This window comes from Lissotriton helveticus, chromosome 1_1, assembly GCF_964261635.1.
Source record: "Lissotriton helveticus chromosome 1_1, aLisHel1.1, whole genome shotgun sequence".
NCBI classification, from domain to species: domain Eukaryota; kingdom Metazoa; phylum Chordata; class Amphibia; order Caudata; family Salamandridae; genus Lissotriton; species Lissotriton helveticus.
In genome coordinates this window covers 1,554,437,585-1,554,458,106 of record NC_136057.1, presented here as the reverse complement: position 1 = coordinate 1,554,458,106, position 20,522 = coordinate 1,554,437,585, and positions in this window count along the sequence as shown.

The following is a 20,522-nucleotide window of genomic DNA, read 5'->3' as shown; positions in this document are numbered from 1 at the left end:
GGGGTGTCCTGCCTTTCCTGGATGAGTTTGGGCTGGGCTGAATAGACCTGGGCTGCTTTTAAAGTAGTGGGAAGAGATTCCCTTGCACCTCAGTGGGCCTGGTCTGCTTTAGACAATGCTGTCTACGCCTCCTGATGGGAAGCTGGGCCAGAGAGGACCAAACTGGTTTGGACTAGGCCCAGATACTCTCTGCCTGAGAGAGCAAAGGAATTTTGAGTACAAATACTGGGGCCCAGACTTTAGAACTCACTGGAATCAAGGAGCCTGCCAGGAAGAAGAGCTGGAAGAGCTGCCATGAGGAGTACTGCCTCTTTGCAGTGTTGTTGCTTTGTTGGGTTGGCCTGCAGTTGCTGCCTCTGCCTTGGGCAGTGAAAGGACTGGACAGAACTTTCTTTACTTGTGCTCAGTATCTCCAAGGGCTTGAAGGAGAGCTTGCCTTCTGTTCTGAAGTCTCAGGGACTGCAAAGACTTCACCGACCTTGGGGTACCGCTTCTGTACCAGTTGACACAGAGAAGGGAAAAGCAACTCACTCCATCGCTGGCTCCGTGTCCTTAAAGCACTACAGAAGGCACAGCCGCATCTCGCACCGCAACACTGGTCTTACTGAGGATTACACCACCAAGCTGCTCCTTTCACCATGAATTGTGGGCACCGCCCTCCACACCGCCTCACTTTACTTCACCGCCCTTGCTGCCTCCTGACTTCTAAACCGTGAATGTATCGTGGCTGGGGGCACCGCTCGTAAAAAGTAGACTCATTATTGTTTTTTCAGTGTCACGATGTCAGAACTGAAGCATTTGCAATGTTATCTACAACGAAGGTGTAGTTGGTGCTTATTTATCATATGCAAATAAGAACCATTGACAAAGTCAAACGTCCTGGCTTGTTGTAGGTGTAATGTTACTTGTTGTATTAGAGGGATCTGAATTTTCTCTAGTGGAAGTTTGAAGGTGGCGCAAAGGGTAATATGCCTGCTGCATAGAATGTGTACCATGCAGATCACAAAGTGCATAGAATGAAAATTGGTTAGCGGGTTACTACTTTTCTCAGAGAGGTAATTTTGTTACTTGCAGTTTATACATTAAAATCCTTATATAGAACAGTAAACTATTAACTGTCATCAAAGAACTTCATGCACATTGCAAGGTATAGATTATAGCGCTATGATTTTTTTCCCCAGCCATTCATTATCCTAATGTTGGAAATAGGGTTAATTTGGGTATAAAGCAATTCTTATTAAAGAGAAATCCTAACCATGATGTTACATTTTAAATTCTGGGCTTGTGCTTCTCCAGACAAAGCACTCTTAAACTGTGCTGCCTATGAGTATGAATGACATGTTACTCCTATACCTGGCAGTCCTCAGTCATATGTAACATTTATCATACACTGATTTGGAGACCTATGATTCATTGTCTCTGTTCAATATGTGTGCAATGTAAAGTACACCCTACACTGGTATGAGAGGCGCTATAAATCAAATTAAATACATCTCAGAGAGAGTGGTAATGAAGACCTTGAGGGACACTGTTAAGGAGTAATTGTGAGGGAATCACTGGCAGGGTTGCCATTCGGGGCGCCAACAAACATTGTCACACGGGGCACCAGCAGCGCTAAGGCTGGGTTACTGGTGCACATAGCCTTTTCTGCAGCACACAGAGACCTTACAGTGCCACACACAGAGGAAAAAAGTTAGAGGGAACATTGATTGCAAGATGTAGTTTCTGTGGCCGTTACATATCAAAGTGGTCCCTTGAATTACCTGGTTCATTTACTGATGGGATGGCTGGCAATCTGAAAGAGCTTTTACTCAAGGTTGTCGAGTTCCTTCTTAATTCAAGGTTGACAACATTACTTAGGTAGATCCTGTCAATCAGTTTTTCACTTATATTTTTAGATTAAGTGTCATACTCCAAGGAACTTAAATTACTCCTATTCCACAGAAATTGGCCCACTGGTAGATTTTTGCAAGTGCCCAAGGATGGAAAGAGAGACAGTAAAGTAAGACATTCCTGAATTTTTGAAATGTAAAGTGGTTTGCAAGACTCAATCTTCTGGTTTGATTACTAGGTCAATAAGTGTTGCATATGTGTCACTGTGCGACAATGTAAAGTTTAAGTCTCTTGAGGACAGGAATTTATCTGGTCTGGTTTCATGCAAGAACTCCTCTGATTTTTTTATGACACGTTTGGGGGCGTTTAGAAGTTTTTCAAACCGTTTTCTCTGAGCAGGCAGAACTTATGTTCACAAGTTGGCTACATTTTTGCTCACCCCCAGTCATGGTACCAGTAGCCATTTCCACCCAACTGTATATTTCCAGGGAGCAGGGACTACCCTAGCAAGTAAGGCTAAGAGCAGCAGATGCACTTTATAAACTGTCTCTATGTGTAGCTCCTGCTTTGTTCTTTGATGGGATGCCACACAAACAAAAAGCATTTTACTTCAGCATAGTGGATTGTTGATTAGTGGGTTAAACCCGAATCAAAGATCCCAGGTCTACGTTTTTCATAATAGCATGCACCATTAAACATAGTATGTGCTATGTGCATCAGCAAGCTCTTCCCTGACTTTGTGTGACTTAGCATATTTCAGCCTCTTTCTCACCACCGAGGCCCACGTTGCCACATGAGGACCTTGTTTTACATCAACAGCATCACTGATAGACCCACTCTATCACTGTGTCAGGAGGTGCCGGCAAGCACAACTTGGTTGTCTCAACCTCAGTCCTTTGTACCACATCCTTGCTTGCTGTTCCACCTACTGGAATCTAGAATTTCTTTTCCACACACAATTTGTTTGAAAGTCAATAGAAAACTTCACAAAGTTGCACAATTGGATGCTTTCTAGAGGTTTGCATGCAAAATCTGTTATGGTATGTGGATTTGTATGGTGCAACTAATCACTCATAAGGGTCTCCAGGTGCTTGAGCAGGCATGTAGGCATTAGACTAATGGTGTTGGGTGTTGGGCCCACAGAATTTGTTGATGAGTCAGGCTTCATGTGTAATTCAAGGAGCTCCTAATGTTTTAAGGGAGATCCTGAATGCGATATAGTAAAATGCTCGGCCTCCTGTTCTGCTTTTGTTGATGTGGGGTATGTGTGTGAGTTAGAGTGATGCTAAGCATATGTGTCTGGTGTTTTGGTGGAAATAAATGTGGTTGTTCAGGTATGTTAGTCTAGTGTTGTGCAGTGCCTTGTATGCGTGCATGAGAAGTTTGAAATGACTGCATATGCGGCTGGAGAGCCAGTGGAGCCCTCCAAGATGTGGTGAAATGTGGATGTGTCGTGGGAGGTCAATAATGAGTCTTGTTGCAGTGTTCTAGATAGTCTAGAGTCAGTGGAGGAGATTGTTAGAGAGCCTGGTGTAGAGTGCATTGCTGTAGTCTAATCTGCTTGTCATGAGGGCTTGCGTGACGGTGTGTTTGGTATGCAGGGCCATTTGGAGATCTTGTGGAGCATGTGGAGAATAAGGAAGAAGGAGCTGACTGTGTTGGCATGTGCTGTCATGTTGAGCTTGTTGTACAGATAAATTCCCAAGTTTCTGGTGTGGTAGGTTGGTGCAGGTCTGAGCTATGATGGGTACCAGGTGGAGTCTCAAGGAGAGTTTTTGTTTCAGTAGTTCAGCACTTCCGTCTTGTCGCAGTTGAGTTTCAGGCAGTTGGATGCCACCTAGTGTGCTACGTTGATCACGCAGTAGGAGATGTTGGCTCTGATGGACTTTTCTGTCAGAGAAAGGATGAGTTGGGTGTCATCAGTGTAGGATATGAGGGAGATGCCATGTGATCTGATGATGTTGGAGAGTGGTGTCATGTAGATTTTCAACAGGGTTGGGCTAAGGGATGAGCCCTGATGGTGCAGATCAGGTTCTTGGATTCTGATGTGTAGGGTGGTAGTCTGACCCACTATATTCTTCTAGTGAGGAAAGAGCTTATCCAGTTGGGGGCCGGTCATTTTTGCCTCCATTGTGCGGTTTTCTGATGAAGGTATGGTGGGACACTGTATCAAAGGCAGCATATGGGTTGAGTAAGATGAAGGCTGTGGTCACTCCATTGTCCAGTGTGATGCAAATCTGGCCTGTAGCCATGATGAGTGGCATTCCTGTGCTGTGGTTGCTACAGAATGCTGATTGGGTGTGGTCCAGTAGGTCGTGCAGTTCAAGATAGTTGGCCAATGGTTTTTTGAGGAGGGCTTGGCCGCCCAATGTTTCCAGTCTTCTGGGAAGGTGGCAATTTGATGGAGGTGTTGATGATGTGGGTGAGGGTGTTGATGATTGGGGGTCCTCCCACGCTGTAGATGTGATGGGAGTATGGGTCCGTTGGGGCACCTAAGTGTACTTTTTTTATGATCGCTGTGGTATCTTCTTCAGTGATTGTTTTCCATTCATTCAGGTGTTTGTCTCAGTTGGTGGTGTTCCGGTTGACAATGAGATCTTTGAGGTCTGATTGTTGTTCAAAGTTGCTGTAGATCTTTTCTATTTTGCTGTAGAAGAAGTTCAAATGGTTGTTGCAGTATTTCTTTGATGTTGTGATGGTGTGGGCTATGACCAGGGCGGTGGTGAATTCTTTGACAATCGAGAAGATCTCCTTTCAGCTGTTGGAGCTAGCCTCTATGCAAATCAAATCAAATCAGTCTTTATTTCGATTTTTTCATTCATTAAAGACACAACAAATCAGTACAGTGCAAACCTACACAAATGCATATAATATATTTGCAAAGTGCTAAAAAGTACTTTTTTTAAGTTCATAAATTGCTAAAATATTAAAACCAGTAACAAAGGATAGATTAAAAATGTTTTAATTATGGTTGTGTGTCACAGACTTTTCCACAGTGATATATTGTGAGTGACCTGGGTGATACACATTTCCAAATGCTCATTTCCATGATTGAGTGAACTAGAAGACGGCATCTTTTCCAACAATGCCGGTTTGGATATGCTGGAAGTGCTACCCCTCTCATGGTCTGATCATGCGGCCATTCTTTTCTCTCTCCGCCTAGGATCCGGGAATCCTGCTGCAGTTATACCAAGGGAAAAGATTGCTGTCAGGGTCTGGAAAAATATAAATGGGGAGGAGATGGGGAAGTTCTTGACATCAAATGTGCCCAAATTTTCAGCAAATGTTGATAAGGCAGAGGAATTGTACACAAGGTAGATTGAGAACGCCTGTGATAAATTTGCGCCGATAAAATCTTTTACTCCCAGGAGAGCGTAGCCATTGGCACCTTGGTATTCCGACCTTCTGCAAAAACATAAAACAGAGTGTAAGAGGCTTGAGAGGATCTGGAGAAGGGGTTATTGTCCAACCAATAAAGAAAAATACAAAGGAAGTCTTATTCTCTATAAGCAACAGATTCTGGAGGCAAAAAGGCCTATTTTGTTGAGCAAATGAGAGGGCGAATTCCTCTTCTAGAGAACTCTTCAGGACCATTACCAGACTGACAATTCCAACTAAGCCCTGCACGCATAGCAGTGCAGCTCTGTGTGAGTCTCTGGCCTCGTCCTTCAGGAATAAGGTTGAAGGGATTTTCTCCTCCTTTTCCAAAACCCACGGAGAGGCGGTGGTAGCAGCAACCAGTATTGGACAAAAAACTAGGGAGCTCCAGGATAGTCTAGATCGGTTTAATCCTTTACAATGCTCAGAGGTTTTAAACCTACTGTGTACAGTTCGGTCTGGCTCTCCCAATGATCCTTGTCCACCTGCAGTTCTTAAAATCTGCCCCGAGGTTATCACCTCCACTCTTATACCCATGCTCAACATGATCATGGACTTGAGTGAGTACCCCAGGAAGTGGAAATCCGCTTCGATACTCCCCCTTTTTAAAAAAACCAGCCTGGATGCTAAGGATCCCAATAGTTATAGACCAATATCCCGTCTTCCATTTACGGTTAAGATACTAGAGAAGGCCATCAATCAACAACTTAGCTTGTTCTTTCAGAAGACCAATGCCCTAGACCCTACGCAATTTGGGTTTCGTGCAGGTCACAGCACGGAACTAGCCCTTATCAAGGCCACGGAAAAGGTCAGAGCAGCACTGGACCAGGGAGGGGCTGCTGTGCTGATTCTGTTGGATTTGTTGGCAGCCTTCGACAGGGTCCATCATGGAGTGTTGATGGACCGGTTGGCGGGGCAGGGCTTGGAGTCTCCTTAAGTCCTTTTTGACCGACAGAACTCAGACAGTAGACCTGGGGGTGGATAAATCAAAGCCTTTTGCCCTTCCCTGTGGTGTGCCGCAGGGGTCCTCCCTGAGCCCCACGCTCTTTAATATTTATGTCAGCCCTCTGGCGGCCTTGATAAGATCTTTCGGTCTGCAACTTACATCGTATGCAGACGATACTCAAATTGTGTTATCACTACAACGAGGGTCTCGAGTGGATATGACAGCGAGATGCCATGACAGTCTAAAGTGCGTGGCGAAATGGATGGCTTCCAACTGTCTTAATTTAAACGCCGGGAAGACTGAGGTTATTTTGTTCAGAAACAATCCCAACATTTGGACCCCTGATATGTGACCAGAGGCACTGGGAAGTCCACCTATCCCTACTGGGAAGGCCAGAAATCTGGGTGTCATTATTGACTAACATTTGGACTATGGAGACCAGGTTAGTGGAGTAGTGCCGTCCTGTTTTCATATCCTTAGGATATTAAAGAAAAAAAATGCTTCTTTCCAGTGGAGGGATTCAGGACGGCTGTCACTGCCCTTACACTGTCGCGTTTGGACTACTGTAATAGTCTGTATCTTAATTTGAGAAAGAAGCATGAATACAGATTGCAGTTGGTTCAAAATGCGGCATAAAGACTTCTGCTCTGGATCCCCAGATATGTTTCAGTACGTGAGGGGCTTAGGCAACTACACTGGCTGCCGGTACCAAGGCGTGCTCAGTTCAAGGCTCTGTGCACAGTCTTTAAAGTGTTGCAGGGCACAGGCCTAGAGTTTTTGAGCAGTGGTATAAAATGGTATGTGCCGGGCAGAGCGCTTCAATCAGCCGACGGCAGATTGGTTGCGGTGCCACGTGTAAAAAAGGCCAGATGGGGAGGAAACAGTTTCCTTCTCAGTGCTGCAAAAGCCTGGAACAACTTGCTGGGACATCTCAGAAATGCCTCAGAGCAACTTTCATTCCGAAAGGGGCTTAAGACCTGGTTATTTATGGAATAGTCCCCCCCGTTATAGCTCCGGAGTCAGTAGGCAGCGCCAGGACGCCTTTGGGCATAAGTGCGCTTTATAAGCTCATAAATAAATATATAAATAAATAGAACACATCCCTATTACACATCAACAGATAACCATAAAATGGTATAAGTTGTATGCATAAAACATTTCTGTTATGTGTGATTGCCACTCGTTGCACCTTGTTTCTTCAAATTGTTTGATTGTGTCCCCCACGACCAGCTCAGGAACTTGCCTGTAGCTATTACTATGTGTTCATGCGTGTTGGTCTTGAGAATACGAAATGCATGTATGCTGGATCTACTGCCCAGGTTTTGGCAGATCGGCTTAAGCCATTTGTCTCTAGGGCATTTGTACGCTGGACATGTGAACAGGATATGAGGGATTGACTCAACAGTCATTTGACATGATGGACATATAATATCCGTTGTGTTTTGCCATTTTGTAGTAAATGGTTTTATTGCAAGAAAGCCAACCCTAAACTGATTGCACAATTTCCTGTCACATGGTTTGGTTATAAAGTTCCAGTAGGCCTTGAACTGAGTGCTATGCTTATGCTTCAAGAATGTTTGCGAGAGGGAAGTATTCTGGACGGGTAACATACACTTTAATTTAGCCATATTCCTATAGATCTCCTTAAAGGTTTTTTTTTATGGAAATGTGCTGCCTCCTGGATCCTCCCACAAGTGGCTGAACCCCATGTCCACCAATGTACCCTTGATTTTGTGTAGCCATGTAATTTTACAAGATGTGTTGGCTTCTCTTACATGGTTTAATTCATTTGCATAGGGTAACAGCTCCGGAGTAGTCCAGAGCCTTCTCCAGTATGCTATGGGCCGGCAGGGACTGTGGTTCAGTGTTGCCCCTGAGGTAATCAGTTTCAGGGACAGTTCTGTTTACATTTCACGTTTAACTAAATATTGTATTACCTTGAATGCGGACAGCAGCTTTCACGTGGCCTGGGCTTCAGTCTGGCACTTAAATCAACATTATCTTTACATAAAAGGAGTATTCCCGCCCATTGCCCAAAGCTCTAATAAATGACACTAAATATAGAAAAGAGTAATGACAAACTCAGACAAGCATCAGTCGAAGAGAGGTGAGGCGCGAGAGTGTAAATATGGGAACAAGGCTAGTGATCCTTACTTCCTACAGTGTTTATTATTTTATTTACCCCAACAAACACGACTGAAGGAACTATGAATGATGTCACTATTACACGTAAGGTTGGCATTTAAACTACGGGAACGTTCTTGTTTATGTTATCGTGGGCTGTATTGTGATAACTTACACCAGTGCAAAAACAACACAGTGTAGGAGAGTAGGATATGCTCACTATGGTTACCCCCACTTTTTGCTGGTGTTTCACTGTTTTTTTTTATTTAGTCTGGCTGAGGCCCTGCTAACCAGGACCCCAGCCTAGCAGCTTCCTCTCTAAAGTGATTGCATGTACATTAGGTACACTGCAGATTGGTTACTGGGTTACCCTTGTGAGTCCAGAGTATATGGTATCTTAGGTACCAAGGGCATAGGTACTCCAGAGGCCACCAGGGGCTGAAGCATGTATTATGCCACCCCTGGGAAGTCTTCCAAAATGGCACCATAGGTCTGCTACTACAGCCTGGGTAAGGTGGTGCATGCACCCCTTACTAAGATATAGGTTACCTGTATCTACCTTTAATCACTGACACATATAAACCTATAAGTCACTCCTATGGCAGGCCTTATCATTCCTGAAGGCAGAGTGCTTGGTTTTGTGTGAGAGGGTGCCCATGTATGAGCAGGACCCCTCTGCAACTTTCGGAATCTATTCTCTGAGGCTGTTCTGTGATGCAGCCAGACCATATACTCCTAAGTGCATTATAACCTCCCAGACAGGCTTTCGTGTGGAGGGAAAAGACACGTATACTCTTACCTAACCGGTAATAGTTTAAAAGAGCCCCAGCATCACAAAATGGATGCTGCAGCCACAGACATAAGTCTGACCTCCTGCTGCTGGACGAAACTCCGGCAGGGGAGGCCTGAACAATAGGTTTCCTGTCACAGGGAGGTGTAACCACCTCCCAGACAGGCTTTAGTGTATTGGGGCTGGGTGGGTGCCTTCATAGAATGCTTTTCAGACAGTGCTGGGGCACACTTGGTGTCCCTGTGCATACCCCAGTTCAAACCAGTTGTAGGGGCACTCAGCCCATGCTCTGGCATGAAACTGGACAAAGGGAAAGGGGTGTAACCACCCCCCTGCCTGGAACCTCCCATAGGTGGGTCCCTAGAGTATGTCCAACCCCCTAACTTAGTATAAGTATGGGATCCCAGTCCTTAGGACAAAACTCTGCAACATATATCCTGGAACTTTGACATTCTACATCGACTAAAAGATGGAAAAATCTCCCTTAGGGTCAAGGAGTGACTCCCCTGTTCACACAGGCACCAAAGAAGCATCTTGCCAGTCTGCAGTTCCAAGGCTCCTGCCAGAACCCGATGGATTTGCGACTCAGGACATAGACTTCCAGACTTCTCAGGGGCTGACACGAGATCCCAGCAAAGCTGAGACCCACTGCCCTCAAGAGTGACGTGGGACTGGAACTCCTGGACCGGTGCATATTTGCAAGTGCATCAACTTCCCAAGCTTTCCAGAAGCAGTGCATTGGACTACTTGTAGTCCAAGCCCCGTGCACCATTTGCACCAAATATTGTAGGTCTACACTCCACAAGTCTTCCACGAGCCTGCTTCTAGCATTTCTGCTTGAGGCCCCTTCGCGATCCCTGGTCCTTCGACTGGTTGGTCCCCAGGAAGGTAGCTCTGCTGTTTCTTTGGCTTCCCTGGTTTCTTCAGATGTTCCCTGACTCCCCTCCAACTGGTGAGTCCTTCAGACCTTGGTGGTCTGCACCGAAGCCAATCTTTGCTTTCTGCATGGGTTGCTGTTGCCAAGGCTTGTTGGGTCTAATCCGGAAACCGATTCTGCAGCACTCAACATCCTTTGTGGTACAGCTCGAATCCAGCTCCTGGTTGTCCTCGACGCCTCCTGGTCCTCGTGGATGAAGAGTCAAGCTTCACCTTCTTCACCTGACATCACCCGACATCGGTGGGCATCTGTTCATCGCCTTCCTGGTCATTGGCTAGTGACTCAGACTCTGTCCCCTCTGCTTCCAGCTTCCGGTGCTCCCGTGGGTGTTGACTTTAGAACCTCCTAGTTCTAAAGGGGTTTGCTCCAAGTCCTCTTCTAAGTGTTCTTAATCTGTAATTTCACAACCGCGACTTTCCCCCTAGAAGTTAATGGTGATTCGCGGCTGTGTTTAGACACTACACGTGTCCCCCGTGGGTCCCCTGTGTTACTACCTTGGGTGGTTCCTGGTGGCCCCAGCGGTTCTCAAGGCCTTGTATCTATGTCAGTCGTGGTTCTTATACCACTTTCTTAGTATATTTTGCTATTTTAAAAATAACTTTTAAATCTTGTGCTCTACTGCGCGCTTGCGCTGATAAATCTAGCGCTAGGCGCATTTCTTCATTCCAGCCTGTTCTGGGGGGTTACTCTCAGCATAGTTTCTTACCTGCACTATAATTGTGTCCCCATCCCCACTTGAGGGAATTAGAGCGCTTCAGGGGCTTCTTGGGCTCTTGGGGAGGTCGCGCTGCGGTGTTTGGAGCCGCCATTTTGGGTGAGGGTACCAGGGTGTGCCGAATAGCAGGCGCCATCTTGGTTGGGGGGCTAGTGGTTTGACTGCAGGACTCGTGTGCCTGGAAAGGGCATAAAAACTGAACTTCCTTCACTATCAGGTCAGACTTACTTGACCTTTGCGCGCTGAGGCATTTGCTGCTCTATTTTGCTATTTTAAAAATAACTTTTAAATCTTGTGCTCTACTGCGCGCTTGCGCTGATAAATCTAGCGCTAGGCGCATTTCTTCGTTCCAGCCTGTTCTGGGGGGTTACTCTCAGCATAGTTTCTTACCTGCACTATAATTGTGTCCCCATCCCCACTTGAGGGAATTAGAGCGCTTCAGGGGCTTCTTGGGCTCTTGGGGAGGTCGCGCTGCGGTGTTTGGAGCCGCCATTTTGGGTGAGGGTACCAGGGTGTGCCGAATAGCAGGCGCCATCTTGGTTGGGGGGCTAGTGGTTTGACTGCAGGACTCGTGTGCCTGGAAAGGGCATAAAAACGGTACTTCCTTCACTATCAGGTCAGACTTACTTGACCTTTGCGCGCTGAGGCATTTGCTGCTCTATTTTGCTATTTTAAAAATAACTTTTAAATCTTGTGCTCTACTGCGCGCTTGCGCTGATAAATCTAGCGCTAAGCGCATTTCTTCGTTCCAGCCTGTTCTGGGGGGTTACTCTCAGCATAGTTTCTTACCTGCACTATAATTGTGTCCCCATCCCCACTTGAGGGAATTAGAGCGCTTCAGGGGCTTCTTGGGCTCTTGGGGAGGTCGCGCTGCGGTGTTTGGAGCCGCCATTTTGGGTGAGGGTACCAGGGTGTGCCGAATAGCAGGCGCCATCATGGTTGGGGGGCTAGTGGTTTGACTGCAGGACTCATGTGCTTACGGCAATTTAAGATGGTAGACTCTAAGGCGCGCAGCGTAGGCGCGCAGCGGGCTCGCAGGCGGATCCCCGGAGGTTCACCAGAGGTAAGCCCGTTTGCGCCCGTTCGCGCACAGGACGCGCCGGACGCCGGACTCTCTGCCTGCCAGGAACGTACTGCCCCATTATACTCCCGTGACGATCTCATACGCCTGAACACCGGCACTCTTTTAAACCGTGGGCATAGATCCATCGGTAGGCACCCAGATTCTATAACCTGCGGCCTGTTGAATGTGAGATCGCTCATTAAGCACTGTGAAGAGATTGCGCTACTCATAGAGACCTATGATCTAGACGCACTCTTCATGACTGAGACCTGGACCACATCAGCTAGTGCGGTGGAATTGGGAACAGCCTGTACCCTGGGTTTTAAAATAATACACAATCCCAGAGTAGGGGCTAGAGGAGGCGGAACTGGACTAATCCTTAGAGAGACATTAAACTTCTCTCAGCTAAACATCAAGGCCATCGTTGGATGTGAGGTATTCGGCCTTTCCATTAAGGGTCCAGGAGGTGTGTTATACACGGGGCTGCTATGCTACAGACCCCCAGCAGGGACGCTATCCGCTGTGCCTGAGCTTATAGATTTAATCTACGACCTGTCTCATTCCCATACTAGGCTGGTGGTGCTAGGAGATTTTAATCTTTGGCCAAATGGTCCGACTAATTCTGCCTTTGTAGAGCTGGTCCAAGCCTGTCGTAATATTGAGCTTTCACAGCTAGTACTCTCGCAAACCCACTCCAAGGGTCATATCCTTGACCTGCTTCTTGCCGACGCAGGTCAAGTGTCTGTGCAGGACGTCATACCTCAGGGCTGGACTGACCATGCTCTCGTCCTTTTCTCCCTCCCCTGTCCAGTTGTCACGGCGGCGAAGGGCAGTGTGGGTGGTACTAGAATGGGTAGACAATGGTCTAGACTTCTTATGCAGCCCGCCCTGCCTAGTGTGCTGCCTGAAGGCTTCGCATTGGGAGACACGGTGGACAGGAGTTATGAGACGTTTTGTCAGCAAATCTCGACCTCTCTGGACTCTCTGGCGCCGATGCGTAAAATCAGAGCTAGGACCAATCTGGCTATGCCATGGTACTCAGAGGAACTCCGGCAGCTCAAGCTTCAGTGTAAACAGGCTGAGCGTGCTTGGAGGAAACAGTATCTGGAACCATGTAGAGCTCGTTTTGAACAAGCTCTGGCGACCTATAAGGCCCAGATTAAGCTGGCCAAGGCCAGACACCTGGAAGAACTATTGCTGGCAGCTGCAAACAAGTCTCAGGCCCTATTTAAGATCGTAAAAGATCTGGCCCATCCAGCTTGTACTAAAAACAACATACCTGCCTCCCAAGCTCTCTGCGACTCGTTGGCACAGGCCTTTGAGGACAAGATTGTTACCATCTTAAATAATCTTTCCTTGCCATCTGGTCAGACTGTGCATTATTCCAACTGTGCTGACAGTGTGGAGGAGGGCGCCAGGCTAGCGGAAGTGAACATCCTGCCCTTACCATCGTTCGAGGATTTCTGTGCATTGGCCGACGGTATATCTTCAGGCTCACCGTCTGACCCACTCCCTCCAAAATTCTGGAAGCTGTTTCGGGAAGAGCTTTTTCCACCTCTTTTTTCCATCTGCTGCCAGTCCCTTAGTTCGGCGTGGGTCCCAGATAGCTGGAAACTGGCGGTTGTCTCTCCATTACTCAAGAAGGAAAATCTGGACCCCGCCTGTCCAGCTAACTACAGACCCATTTCTCTGTTGCCATTTCCTATTAAGATTCTTGAGAAATGGGCCACTAAACACCTCTCCAACTTTCTCGAGGTTAACAACTGCTTGGATATGGCCCAGTTTGGCTTCAGACCAGCGCACGGGACAGAAGCGGCTTTGGTGACCGTTCTTGATGACCTGCGAACGCGGGCCGACCAGGGTCGAGCAGCCTTTCTAGTGCTGCTCGACATGTCGGCCGCGTTCGACACGGTCAGCCATACAATACTGATCAGGAGACTGGCGGAGGTCGGAGTATCTGGGTTGGCCCTTGAATGGCTGGTGTCGTATCTAGATCATAGACACCAGCTAGTGGCCATACCACCCTTTAAATCAAACACCAGAAGGGTTGGTCAGGGCGTACCTCAAGGGTCAGCCATCAGTCCCATTCTTTTCAATCTCTACCTCCGCCCCCTGATCATGTTGATTAAATCCTTTGGCATAACGGTCACCAACTACGCTGATGACACCCAGCTCATCTTTTGCCTCGAGGGCAAGGATGGGGTGTCTCAGGAGGCCTTTCATCGCTGTATGAACACCACGGCTGAATGGCTGGGCAATAACTCCCTGCAGTTCAACAGCGCAAAAACTGAGGTGCTGCACTGCTCCCTGGACCGTATCCCCAGACCATTTCCACTGGATTTCTGGCCCCCCGATTTCCGGGGCGCTAGTCTGCCCGCGGACTCGGTCCGTAATTTGGGGGTAATGTTCAGCGCTAGCCTGCAGCTTGATGCATCGGTGAATCGAACGGTGGCCACCTGTATGGCGTTGCTCTGCTCGCTGCGTAAGATTTTGCCCTTGCTCCCGGCACAGGTAAGACCAGAGGTAGTGCGGAGCATAATTTTAAGTCGCATTGACTACTGCAACGCACTACTCTTGGGAGCTCCGGCTAATCTAGTCAGTAAACTACAGCGGGTGCAGAATTTTGCCACCAAACTGGCCCTCTCACGTCGACGCCTGGATTCCTCTGCTAAGGCACTTAGGGACCTCCACTGGCTACCAGTTTCCCAGAGGATTGATTTTAAAGCACTGTGCCTGGTATTTAGGGCCCTACATGGGCAGGGTCCGCTCCCTTTGCGGGACCTCTTTTCTTGGTACACCCCTTCTAGACTGCTACGTTCAGCCTCATCTCATTTGGTGGTCGTACCTAAGATTCTGAGGTCCCGAACTGGCGGCCGGTCCTTTAGATTTACGGCTGCAAGATTGTGGAACTCCCTTCCTCTAGGTCTGAGGGGTCTGGAAAACTTTTATTCTTTTAAAAAAGCCCTGAAAACCCATTTGTTTCCTAGGGCAACGTAAATGTATCTGCTGCTGGAAAACATCATGTATGTGTAAGTGTCAGGACAGTCTAAGAGCCAGGATGCCCGTCCGGTGACAGAAATCGCGCTATATAAGTACATCTATACATACATACATACATACATATGGTTTGGTACGCCCCTAGGGCTCCACATATATTGTGCTAATTTACTGTGTGCTAAATAAGTTTACTGAATGTACTTTTGCCTCTAGCCTCTTAAAGAGACTAGGGGGATGTGTTTAGAATAAATACATATATTTTATATATATACCTGGTGTGGTCCTCCTTTCATTTGGCCATTCATGAGATTATAGACTGGTAAAACAAGCAGCTTTACATTCCTTCAAGACTTAGCCTGAAGGCTGCTCTCCACAGCTACCATTACGATAGCTTTCTGTATAGGTTGTCTTTAAACCTACCATCAATAAGGGTGGTTTGGACTGGTGCAAGGTGCCCACTAGAATAGTGGACAGCCTATGCCAAGCCAACTTCTCACACACGGCATATCCATTTCCACCACTGGCAAAAAGCATGTGCACGAATGCTCTTCTGGAGCTGCCATACTGCCCTAAAAGTCTGTCCGACCCTGGCACCCCAGAGAAAAGCAAAGTATTATTTGATGGCGACCACAATCTTTAATATGTTACAAGTTCCGTTTGCATATCTTACCTGCCTATCTTACCTGCCTGTTGCAGCAAAAAATGTCTGCTTCTCTCTGTAATAGAGCAGCTTCCTACGAGCTGCTAAGCTGTATGAGCTGTGTGTTTTTTCTTGTGTACTTCGCATGTATCACTTGTGTTGCACAAAATATTACTTTTGATAAGCGGGCTGAATGTAATAATTGAGTAGACACTACTATAGTGCAATATTTTTGATAGCTTACAAAGCGATGGAAACAGAATCTAAGCAAAAAGTGGACTTCTTGAACTAGCTTTGGAATAATAATGTTCACGAATTAGGTAAAAATTATTTAAAGGGGACAAAACCTTCGAGTTTGAGTAAGAATGCAAATGAACACAGGCACAGGGAATTAGTAGAAGTGTTTAATTGTAATGCATTTAGGGTGACAGGCCGTAGAGCCTTTGCATAATAGCTTCCACTCAGCCGTGGCCCGTGGAGGGAGTTGCGGTGGGGCAGAGAGGCGGGGCGGGGAGGGGCAGGGTGAGGGGTGCTAAAAACCAGAATATGGATAATTGGAGGTAAGTAAACAATTTAATTAATAAAACGAATTTTGTAGCGCGCGCTGCATCGTATTTTGCGATGCAGGACACGCTACGAAATTCGTTTTATTTATTAAATTGTTTACTTACCTCCAATTATCCTTATGCCGGTTTTTAGCACCCCTCACCCTGCCCCTCGGCTGCTTCAACTCAACATTCCAAACAAAAGCTGGCATACAAATTGACCTTTTAGACAATTGTGCACGACTGTGCTTATCACTCTGGTACTGTTTCTCACACAATAAAAGTTTATAATTCCCTCTTGTATGTAAGTTCTTCTTTGTGACTGTTCCTAGACCTGTGCGTTTTTGCTTGCATCACTATGCTACTATCACTGAAATTGTGATAGTTGGGTATTGTCACTGGACGTCATAATTTAATGTCTGTCAGGGGGCCGTAGAGGTTCTCGCTGCTCAAATGGGAGTAATTTCTGAAATGTACATGTTTTTCATGTCTTCATTGCTTAACTTTGCGCGCCAAAACGTGTCCCTCATTGTCATTGAAGTGCTGCTCATTAATTACACTAAAATTATGAAAATGTCACACATAGCAATCTGAAACCTTGCCAGCTATGTGCTTGAACTAAAGTAAGTAGATATACAAACACAGCTCACGATGAAAGTGGCACAAAGGCATACATGGTTTTTCTCAGACACACAATAATATGCTCACATACCACAGACATATTAGCGAACATAAACTTGAAAAACATTTCCATGAAGATTTTACTGTAAATCACTTTGTAATCGTGCTTCTTAAAAAAACTCTGCATTCGGGAACGTAATAAGCAGTTGGAGATGGCCAAGAAAAGAATTGTAATACGAGCTAATTTCAACACCGTGAATTATTTCCTCTTCTGTCTCCAAGACGTAAGGGATTCAATGGCTGTATGCGTGCATTTACATCAGCAGCTCTGCTCGGCGCACTGCTCGTTTTGCCTGCCTGAGCCGAGATTCGTCTCTCCTGGGGTGGGCGGGGCTACTGGGGGCTCGTCCGAGCTCTCCAATAGGCAGGACGTCCGGAAACTGCCGAAGAGAAGGGGATACTCGATCCCGAGGGGATACCAGATATTACACAACACCGGCCCCGAATCTGAGCCTGTGAGGTTAGATACTGGATGATCATTATACCAGGAGCCCGCTCAACCACAAGACCGTCTTTCGCCAGTCTAAAGGGGGATTGAATATATTTAAGGACATGCCCTAAAACGATCTCACCCTCCCACAATTATTAACATCCTCCTCACCCACGTGAGGCAGATCTCACTAATATTTTTCATGAGCCCCCTGGTGTTGGTCTAATAACACGCCCATTCTGCACCCCCCACGCCCAGATTGCATGGCACATTCAAAGGTCGACCGTCGGTGCTCCCGTCTGCGAGTGAGGGCAGGGAACTGCCTTTGACGGAGTGGTAATCGCGTGTCTATTACACTATTGGTGTGTATCAGGCCTATTGGTCCTGCCCCGGTCATCTTGTGGCTCGCCTGATCCAATATAATGAGAAATATCCTAGTTACCACAAAGGAAAGTTTCAATTCTATTAAGGAGGCGGAGGCGAGGATTTTGCTAGTCCTTTCTCCATTTTATTGGACAGCAAGTTAGTAGTAAAAGAAAAAACATCACATCCAGGACTACCCAAACCAACATGGCAGCGGTAGGCCTGGTAACGTAACAACCAATCAGAGTCCAACAGTTCGTATATATGGAGTCCCAGCTGTTAGTCCTTCCTCTTTCGTGGGAGCTGCCGCAGGGAAGAAGTCATCCATCCACTAGTCCGTTTTTTGATCGGAGCCTAGGGAAGAGAACCAAATAATAATATCTCGTCCAGAACAATGTCGAAGAATTCAAGAACATTGCAATGGAGTAGAAGAACGAAATGCAGATATAACTTAATCAACATTGCACAGCGTAACAATGAAAACATTAAAACTCAGAAAAAAGGTATACTCCCTTAGACGAAGTAACAAATCATATTCCAGTTACGGAAGGGCAGGCTCGATAAAGCCTGGGTGGGAAAATCCTCGCCTCCGCCTCCTTAATAGAATTGAAACTTTCCTTTGTGGTAACTAGGAAATTTCTCATTCTATGTCAGGGAGCGGAGGCGAGGATTTTGCTTGTTCAAAGCCTACTCACCACCAACGAAGCAGCCTCATGGATTGGTTTAAAGTAGAACTTTTTGAAAGTCGAATCTGAGGACCAATCCGCAGCATTCATGATATCTTCCAGGCGTCCACCTACCTGAATAGCCTTGGAAGCCATTGCACCTCTAGTGGAATGAGCCCCAAAGTCAGTGACGCTAATCCCAGCTTCAGACATTATCCACCTGACCCATCTGGCAATGGTGGGAGAGGAAACTGCCTTGAAAGGCTTCTTAATCGCTATAAGTAATTGTCTTTCGCCCGGAGGGCGGAGCTCAAGAGTAACATCCTCATATGTCTTAAGGCAACGAACAACACAGAGTTTTGGCGAATCTGGGAAAGCCGGGTAAGTTACTGACCTGGTATTACATTTAGTTCTTCTGGAAACAGTAAATGTAACCCCTTCTGGGGTAAAAACCCTGGGTGACACGTCCAGAGCATGAACATCTGAAGCACGTTTACATGATATCAAGCAGAGGAGAATCGCTAATTTGGCCGAAAGCTCCTTGCGGGAAAGGTATTGATTATCCTGCCAGGATTTTAGAAAATTCAAAACCACATTAACATCCCACAAACCTGAATAACGAGGTTCTGGAGGACGCGAAAGGCGAATACCTTTAAGGAGTTTACAAACCCAAGGGTGCTCACCAACCGGAGAGCCATCAACGAGGGCATGCCCAGCAGAAATTGCCGACCTGAAAGAATTAATGGTGCTATACGCCAGTTTCTGCTTGAAAAGATCAGCGAGGAAGTTAATCACGTCGGTGACAGAGGAGCCCATGGGATCCAGGTGTTTTCCCACACACCAACGAACCCATCTGTTCCATGCCGATCTATACCGCTTAGTGGTGTTAGGAGCCCAGGCTCCTCGAATGAGGAGCTCAGCGTCTCTCGAAAGCGAGTCACAAGACCAACGTCCCCTGAAATCCTCCATGCCATGAGACGTAGATGGCCCTGGAGAACCAGCGGATGTGGGTGACCCAATGGATCCGTCAGAATGTGGTCGAACGACGGAAGCCGAAGAGGCTTGTCCCAGGATAGTTCCAAAAGAGAAGGGAACCAGCATTGAGCTCTCCAGATTGGCGTGATCAGAATCAGAGAAGCTCTCTGCCTGCGGACTTGAGCCGCCACCCTTTGAATGAAAAGGAAGGGGGGAAACGCGTAAGCTGGAAACAGGGACCAGTCCTGTAGGAAGGCATCCACTGCTTCCGCCCCCGGATCCGGTTTCCAGCTGTAGAAACGGGGAAGCTGGGCGTTCCATCTGGACGCAAATAAGTCCATTACTGGAAGACCCCAAAGGTCCGAAATTCTCTGAAATACTGAAGGATCCAGTCTCCAGTCGCTGGCATCCCGGAAATTCCTGGATTGCCAATCCGCAACAGTGTTCAGATCGCCTGGGAGATACTCCGCCGTGACAGAGATCTGGCGAAGAAGGCAATAGTTCCAAAAGTCCTTCGCAAGGTCCGCTAGAACCTTGGAGTGCGTGCCTCCCAACCGATTGATGTACCTGACCGCAGTCGTGTTGTCCATCCGAAGAAGCACACAGCACGAAACCTTGGTCGAGGTGAAGGAGCGGATGGCGAACGAGCCCGCAAGGAGCTCCAGACAGTTGATATGGAGGTGAAGTTCCTCCTCTGTCCATCTGCCGCCCACCGAGAGGGAGCCGCAACGGGCACCCCAACCCTGGCGACTGGCGTCTGACTCGATCACCAGATCCGGACGGGAACCAAAAATCGCCTTCCCGTTCCAGGCATCCATGTGATCCAACCACCAAAGGAGTTCCGATCGGGCTTCCAGATTCAAGGAAATCAGTTCCGAGTAAGTAAGACCCTTGCGGAGGTGAAATGCCTTCAGCCTCTGAAGAGCCCTGTAATGAAGAGGGCCTGGAAAAATGGCCTGGATCGATGAAGAGAGTAAGCCCACAATCCTGGCCAGTTGGCGGAGGGATACTCGATCCCGCCGAAGAACCTTGCGAATCTCCTTCTTGATCTTGGAGATCTTTTCGGAAGGAAGGTGAAGAGTCGCATCCGTAGTTATGATCAGAGAGCCAAGGAAAGTCATTTCCTGTCGGGGAAAGAGGTCCGACTTCTGGGCATTGATGATGAATCCCAGAGACTGAAGGAGGGTTATAGTAACCTGAAGATGGTGAAGAAGGAGGTCCTTGGACTGACACATTAAAAGAATGTCGTCCAGGTAAACAATCATACGAATCCCTAGGGTCCGGAGATGTTCTACCACCGGACGCAGGAGTTTGGTAAAGCACCAAGGTGCTGAGGAAAGACCAAAGGGAAGCGTAAGAAATTCGTAAACCTGATTCTTCCACAGAAACTGGAGGAATCGACGATGAGGAGGAAAGATTGGAACCGAAAGATAAGCATCT